Here is a 7,873-nt window from a genome sequence, read left to right as displayed (position 1 = left end):
GCAAGTTTTTTCTTTAAAAGTCAAATAGTAGTCTCTCTGCTCCTCCTGTTCGACAGACAGCCGTATCTTGTCTCCCATCGCCAGCCACATCCCTGAGACACCATGGGGAAGGTGAGGGTCTGAGTCATCGGATTTGGTCGTATTGGGCGCCTGATCACCAGGGCTGCTTTTAACTCTGGTAAAGTGGATATCGTCGCCATCAATGATCCCTTCATTGACCTCAACTACATGGCCTACATGTTCCAGTATGATTCTACCCATGGCAAATTCCATGGCACTGTTCAAGGATGAGAACGGGAACCTTGTCATCAATGGAAATCCCATCACCATCTTCCAGGAGCAAGATCCCTCCAAAATCAAGTGGGGCGATGCTGGCGCTGAGTATGTGGTGGCGTCCACTGGCATCTTCACCACCATGGAGAAGGCTGGGACTCACTTGCGGGGGGGGGGGCAAAAAGGATCATCATATCTGCCCCCTCTGCTGATGCCCCCATGTTCATGATGGGCATGAACCATGAGAAGTATGACAACAGCCTCAAGATCATCAGCAATGCCTCCTGCACAACCACTGCTTAGCGCCCCTGGCCAATGTCATCCATGACAACTTTGGTATCGTGGAAGGACTCATGACCACCATCCATGCCATCACTGCCCCCCAGAAGACCGTGGATGGCCCCTCCAGGAAACTGTGGCGTGATGGCCATGGGGCTCTCCAGAACATCATCCCTGCCTCTACTGGTGCTGCCAAGACCATGGGCAAGGTCATCCCTGAGCTGAATGGGAAGCTCACTGGCATGGCCTTCCGTGTCCCCACTGCCAATATGTCAGTGGTGGACCTGACCTGCTGCCTGAAAAAACCTGCCGAATATAATGACATCAAGAAGGTGGTGAAGCAGGCATCGGGGGGCCCCCTCAAGGGCATCCTGGGCTACACTGAGCACCAGGTGGTGTCCTCTGACTTCAACAGCGACACCCATTCTTCCACCTTCGATGCTGGGGCTGGCATTGCCCTCAACGACCACTTTGTCAAGCTCATTTCCTGGTATGACAATGAATTTGGCTACAGCAACAGGGTAGTGGACCTCATGTCCCACATGGCCTCCAAGGAGTAAGACCCCTGGACCACCAGCCCCAGTGAGAGCACGAGAGGAAGAGAGGTCCTCACTGCTGGGGAGTCCCTGCCACACTGAGTCCCTCACCACACCGAATTGCCCCTCTTCAGTTTCCATGCAGACCCCTTGAAGAGGGAGGAGCCTAGGGAGCCCCACCTTGTCCTGTACCATCAATAAAGTCCCCTGTGCTCAGCCAAAAAAAAAAAAGTCAAATAGTAAATACAATAAGCTTTGATGGTCATATATCTCTGTTTGGATTACTCAACCCTACCATTGTAGCACAAACAGCCATAGGCAGTACATAATAAATAGACATGGTTGTGTTTCAAATAAAATACAGTTTTATTTACAAAGATAGGAAACAGGTGAGATTGGGCCCACTGGCTGTCATTTGCCTCTTTCCCACCTCCACACCAAATAGCGTTTCCCCCACTTTGCAAAGGCTTAGAAAAGCAGCTGTTTCGGTTTGATGGACCTTACTATTCGTGAACACATTTAAAAATACTAGTTTTTGCTGAGCTATCATTAGATGTTCAAGCAATTTAGAAATGGATTATATCAGTTAAAGGTTACTATGATAATCTGGGCAAGAAGTGATAATACTTTGGAACAGGATACAACAGTGAGGTGGTGGGATATGGTCACATTGTGGATATATTTGATTTTAGAAGGAAGAAGGTTTGTGGGAGAGGAAGAAAGGTGTTGAAGATGGCGCCAAGGTTGTTGGTTCTCCCAACAAATGATAGCTATGATTATGATGTTTGTTTAATTATATTTATACATCTTACTTTCTTAACCTGGCTTCTGTAAGCATGCAATAAAAACATTTTTCCCTTCATCAGCTCCTCATATCACTGCTCCATGGATAAGATACTCTCCATCTTACCGAGTAATGTATCCCAAGGAAGTTGTTTTAGGCATTTTGTCATTTATTTTTGAAAACGTACTTCGTAAGTAGTATCACAATAGCAGCATAATTATTCTTCCAATATCAGCCTCAAGTTCTGGTTTTCTTTATTTTCCTTTTGAACCTTACTGGCTCTTAGGAGCTCTAGGAGTTACAATGCTCATGAGAATCTTTGTCACAGTGTGAGCTCCCTTGTGCATGACCTCTTCCTTTGGGCTCATCAACAGTCCACAGCACTAGTACACACACTCGACAAAGTGACTCATCATCACTTGCATTTTGCTTTGACAGACTGATCATTAATATAAAGCCACTCCTGCACAACTTTCTGAAGGACATAAGAAGATGTTCATGGGCTGTTAAGCTGTGAATTTCTCAGAGAATTTAAATTATTTTAAGCTAAACTTCTAGGTCTTCCAGTGTGATCTCTGGTTGTTTTAGTACATTTTCTCTGCTATAACAGAGTACCACAGACTGGGTAACTTATACAGAAGAGCTCTGGAGGATGGGAAGTCCAAGGATGAGAGGCTGCATGTGGTGAGGGTCTTCTTTCTGCATCATACATGGCAGAAGGCATCACATAATGAGAAGCACTTGCACAAGAGAGAAATTGGGCAGAACTCCTGTTTATCAGAAACTCACTTCCAATGATAACTAACCCATGCCTGTAATAATGACATTAATCACAGGGGTGATAATGGATTACCTTTATCACCTCTCGAAGATCCTACCTTTTAATGCTATCGCATGGCAATTAAATTTTCAACATGAGTTTTGGAAGGGACATTCCACCATAGCATTGGTTTAAGTGTAAAAACAATTGGGAAAACGAGCCCTATAAAACAACTGTGGTGCAACTTGCTGTGAGGCAGCCATAAGGTTTTGAGAAACTTTGGAAAATGCAACTCAGCAGAAAAGATTTATTTGTTTGTTTCTTTATTCAGTAAGCATTTATTGAGCACCTATTAAGTTCTAGTACTGTCCTAGATGCTTTGTATATGGAAATAAACTAGATAAACAAGGTCCTTGCTCTTATGGAGTTTATTTCCCAGAGTATATACTTAGATGAGGATAAGACACATGATAAAAATGTAATCTAACAAGTGAGTAATTTGAGATAGTGAGGAGTTATAAAGAACATACAATGGAGCTTTGGGACAGAAAGTACCCTGAGAATGGGGCTGCTTTACATAACTTGTTCTTAGGAGATGATGCTTGAGCTGAGCCACGAATGATGATAGTTCTAAGAAATTTAATAGAAGAGCATGTCAGGCAAAGGAAAAGCAAGCTTATAGGCCTGACCATGGAAATAAGCCTGGTTTATATGGGAACATGGTATCCTTTTAACCCGTAGATATTTGCTAATTTACAATGACCAGTAAAAAAAACTGAATAGTTGATTGGAGTTTTTAACCTTCTGAAATCAAGATTGAGATTTTAAAAAATTAGAGTTCAAAGCTAGGATGACAGTTTTCATGGGACGGAGGGGTTTCTCAGGATTTGGGGCTTTAAACTGGAATAATTCGGTCAGTCTTTCAAGCCTAGAAAGATAAGGAGTCCTCCTTAATACCTTGAGCTTTCATTTTGGTCCCCTCAAAAGCTATGTATAGTCTTTGTCCTCACAAAGGCTGAAACCTAGTCTCAAATAACATCCCTCCCTATTCAGACTGTGGTAGTCTGCTTCCAGCCTACACTGCAACCTAGAGGCTGAAAAGCACACAACTTACAGCAGATTCATGGAGTTTGGGAAGATTAAAATTGGAGTCTTGGGCTTTCCAAGATATGCTAGCCTAGATAGACACCCAAGGCTTCCTGCTGGGACTCCTGACAAACTACAATCAGGAAGATGTGCAAACTGAGAAACAGACCAGCCCTCATAAAGACTAGAATCGTGCCTCAAGTCACCCCAACCCCTGATAGGAATGGAGTGATAGGCCACTGCCTAGCTGCCTTACAGGAACAGAAGTAAATCATTTCTGAAAGAAGATAACATCACTCACATCCTTAAATTATCTCTATAGTTTTTCATATACTATTCCAACATTCAATCAAAAAATTATGAGGCAAATGTAGAGATAAGCTCATCAAAAAACAAGAAAAAATCAAACAATATAAATAAAGTCATAGGCAATTCAGATACTGGAGTTAAGAGGGGCTTTAAAATACCTGGGAAAGTTAGGTTTTTTTAAAAAAATCAAGAATTAGATTCAGAATGCTAGTAGAGAAGTAGAAGCTACACAGAAGAATCATATGGATATTTCAGAACAAAACACTAACAAATTAAAATCTCGATAGATTTAACAGCAGATTAGACACAATAAAGAGAGCATTAGTGAACTAAAATATAGATCAGTCAAAAATTGTCATGAACTCTGAGGGTTCTGACATTTTAGCTTACTTGCAAGCTAAGTTAGGCTGCTACAATTTTGCAGATGCTGAAAGAAAGCATCAGATTGCTGTGTCAGAGACAAAGATATTACTCAAGGCTTCAGTTCTGCTGTAACCCACTCTCCATCACCAGTCCCAGGGGAGTGAGACAGAAGTGGGTCTGTGGACATAACAGATCTGTGTCACTGCTGAGGAATCTCAAGCTTAGGAAATCCCCAATCTTAGGAGGGACTTCTAGCAAGCCTGCCCCATCTTTATTTCAGAGGAAGACATTATCTTTATGATGCTGATGACACAAAATTTCCCTCCACCCTAGAAGGAAACACTACTTCTATCGTGGTTTGCTATACAAACATCCTTGAAAAGATGTACAAACTGTATAGAAATGTCATGGAGAATTGTCCCCCAATAAAAACCTATCAACTAAAAAACTAAAAAAAATAATCTCTAGAAATAAAAGAGGCAATATTTGAAGAGACAATGACAGGAAGTCTTCCAAAACTGAAGATATCAAGTTTCAGATTTCAGAAGTAACACCTATCACCCACAGAACTAGACAAAACTCCCTATGTATATAATAAACGGTTGAAATTAAAGACAAAGAAAATGGCATAAAATCAGTGTGAAACAAAAGATGTATTACCCTCAAATGAGCACTTATAGGACTGACAGCTAACTTTTCTTGAAATTATATACTACACATTTTTCAAAATGAAGGAACTACTGTTACATGCAACAACAAAGATGAATCTCAAAATACAATGTTGAATGAATTTCAAGTCCTAGCATGTAAGAGTGCATACTGCATATAAAAGGGAAAACTACACTGTGGTGAAAAAGGTGATTACCTTTGAAGAGAAAGTGGATAGTGACTAAAAGCTGGTATGAGAGGGGCCTTCGGGTGTGCAGGTGAGATTCAATTTCTTAATCTGTGTTGTGTTACATGGTGAGTTCAATTTGTAAAAGTTTGTACATTTATATTTTATGCACTTTTCTGTAAATATTTTATCTCTAATTAAAAAGTATATTAATATATGAAAAAAGGAAGAACATCAAAACATGACACGTAGTAGGACAGATGTAAATTGGGATAAAATTATCAGAAAAACAATTTAAATGGTATAAAAGCTGTAATAGGTAAATATAATACATCATTAGTAAAACAAACCAAGGAATCAACAAAAAGATCATTAGGAGGTAGAAATGCTCTTAACAAAGTTCTAAGAGTCAGAAGTGCCACCTCAGTGTTGAGTCCCTTATAATTAAAGGGCGTAGAACCTTTTACTTCCACATTCCCGCTACTATCCTGTCCTCCCCTTATGCCGAGGAATCTGTTTTCCCCAAGGTCTCTAAAACCACAGTGGTGAGAAATTTGTAAAGCAAATTGCCGCAGAGCTTGAAGGCAGCAAAAGCAGCGGTTTGGTCACAGCAAATTTTCCAAGTCATCATTATCTCAATATGTTCACGACCTTGAATTATGCTTGATTTGAGCTTCAAATTGGAAAATGCCTTGAGATTGTTTGATCAGAATTCTAGGAATATGGGAAATTTAAAGATCATTTTTCTTGCAATTATATACTACACATTTTTCAAAATGAAGGAACTACTGTTACATGCAACAACAAAGATGTATCTCACAAATACAATGTTGAATGAATTTCAAGTCCTAGCATGTAAGAGTGCATACTGCATATAAAAGGGTATGCACTCTTACATGCTAGGACTTGATCATATTGGGAAAAATTTTATCTATGAAAATTTTTGCCAAACATTAAAGAAAGGGAATGACAGACAATGTGACTGAATAAAGAGGCAAATTGTAAAAGTAAGTGTAAGTGGCTAGCAATTCAAAAAATTTATGTTTTATAGTTTAGAAATTAAAAAATGATGTGTATATACATGAAGTAATATGTAACATTACAAAGAACTTCAAGATTTCGTTTCCTAATATGGGTGCAAGAAGGGTCACAAGAGAAGCTGGAATGTAAAAATGGTCTTTAGTTGAGTAAGAATTTTCTGTCACTCTTGCATTTAAAGCAAAAGAAGGAAGGAAGAGACAAGTAAAATGAATACCTATATAATTTAATATCAAGGTTCAAATATAAAAGGTATATACTGATAGACTTCTGATGTTTACAATTTTACAATTTTAACTTTTCATTTTACTATTTAAAACCAACAGCTTCTGAGCAACTTTTGAAATTATATTACCATTTGAGACTGTAGGAGGAATTTTTTTTTTTCAGAAACAATTCCTCAGTTTAGGGAAAGAAACGGGGTAGTCCATTCTCCTATGTGTTTTCTTTTGAGATACCCCCGTGTTACATTTATCCTCTCTAAAAAGCTTTGAATGTGAACAATCATAGCGTGAGGACTTGTCTTGGCAACTCTTACCTGTTTCTTACAAACTCACTGTAGAAAGAGATGTAGAGGAAGAGAAGAGACACATGAGAAAAACTGGTTGATTCCTTCAAAATTTAAAGAATAGAAAGGCCCATTCCTGAAAGAAAAAAAAAGAATAGGTTCATTACAAAATGTTTGTTCTTATGCTTTGTTACAGAAAAGTAATTCTTATATAAAACAGACAAATTTGAAGAGAGTATGACTGTGTGTGTACATATATAAACACTTGTAAATATATAGTTTTAAAATAATTCAACACCAAAAGATGAACAAGCTATTCCCTTCTTTCCTCTATTGATTAACACTGTTTCCTTTCTCAAGAATCATTTGACCATATATGTGTGAGTCCATTTGAGATATATGTATGTATGTATGTATGTATGTATATATATGTGTAATATATATATATATATATATATATTTTTTTTTTTTTTAGGCAGAGTTTCACTCTTGTTACCCAGGCTGGAGTGCAATGGCGCAATCTCGGCTCACCGCAACCTCCGCCTCCTGGGTTCAGGCAATTCTCCTGCCTCAGCCTCCTGAGTAGCTGGGATTACAGGCACACACCACCATGCCCAGCTAATTTTTTGTATTTTTAGTAGAGACGGGGTTTCACCATGTAGACCAGGATGGTTTCAATCTCTTGATCTCATGATCCACCCGCCTCGGCCTCTCAAAGTGCTGGGATTACAGGTGTGAGCCACTGCGCCCAGCCCGACTTTCTATATTTTTTGTTACATGTCTATTCTTACACCAATACCATACTGTCTTGATTACTGTCACTTTATAGTAGGTCTTTACATTATAATGTAAGACTTCCAACCTTGTTTTCCTAGTTCAAAATTGTTTTGGCTCTCCTGGCTCCTTTGGTTTGTATATATGTTTAGTATCACCTTGTTAACTTATAAAGAAAAAAAATCCAGGGATTTTGGTTGGTATTACTTTGAATCTATAGATCAATTTGAAGAGAATTGAGATGTAAACAATATTGAGACTTCCAATCCATGAACATAGTACATCTCTGCATTTATTTAGGTCTCCTTTAATATATTTTAGATATGTT

General features: G+C 38.9%; 1 pseudogene; it reads left to right on the top strand.

Moving 5' to 3' along the window:
• The first annotated feature begins 213 nt into the window (after positions 1–213).
• Positions 214–1,146, top strand: LOC100413168 (glyceraldehyde-3-phosphate dehydrogenase pseudogene; annotated as a pseudogene).
• Positions 1,147–7,873: the final 6,727 nt, after the last annotated feature.

Source organism: Callithrix jacchus, chromosome 4, assembly GCF_049354715.1.
Source record: "Callithrix jacchus isolate 240 chromosome 4, calJac240_pri, whole genome shotgun sequence".
Lineage (NCBI taxonomy): Eukaryota > Metazoa > Chordata > Mammalia > Primates > Cebidae > Callithrix > Callithrix jacchus.
Note: the sequence above shows the minus strand (reverse complement) of the source record. Positions and strands in the feature narration are given on the sequence as shown.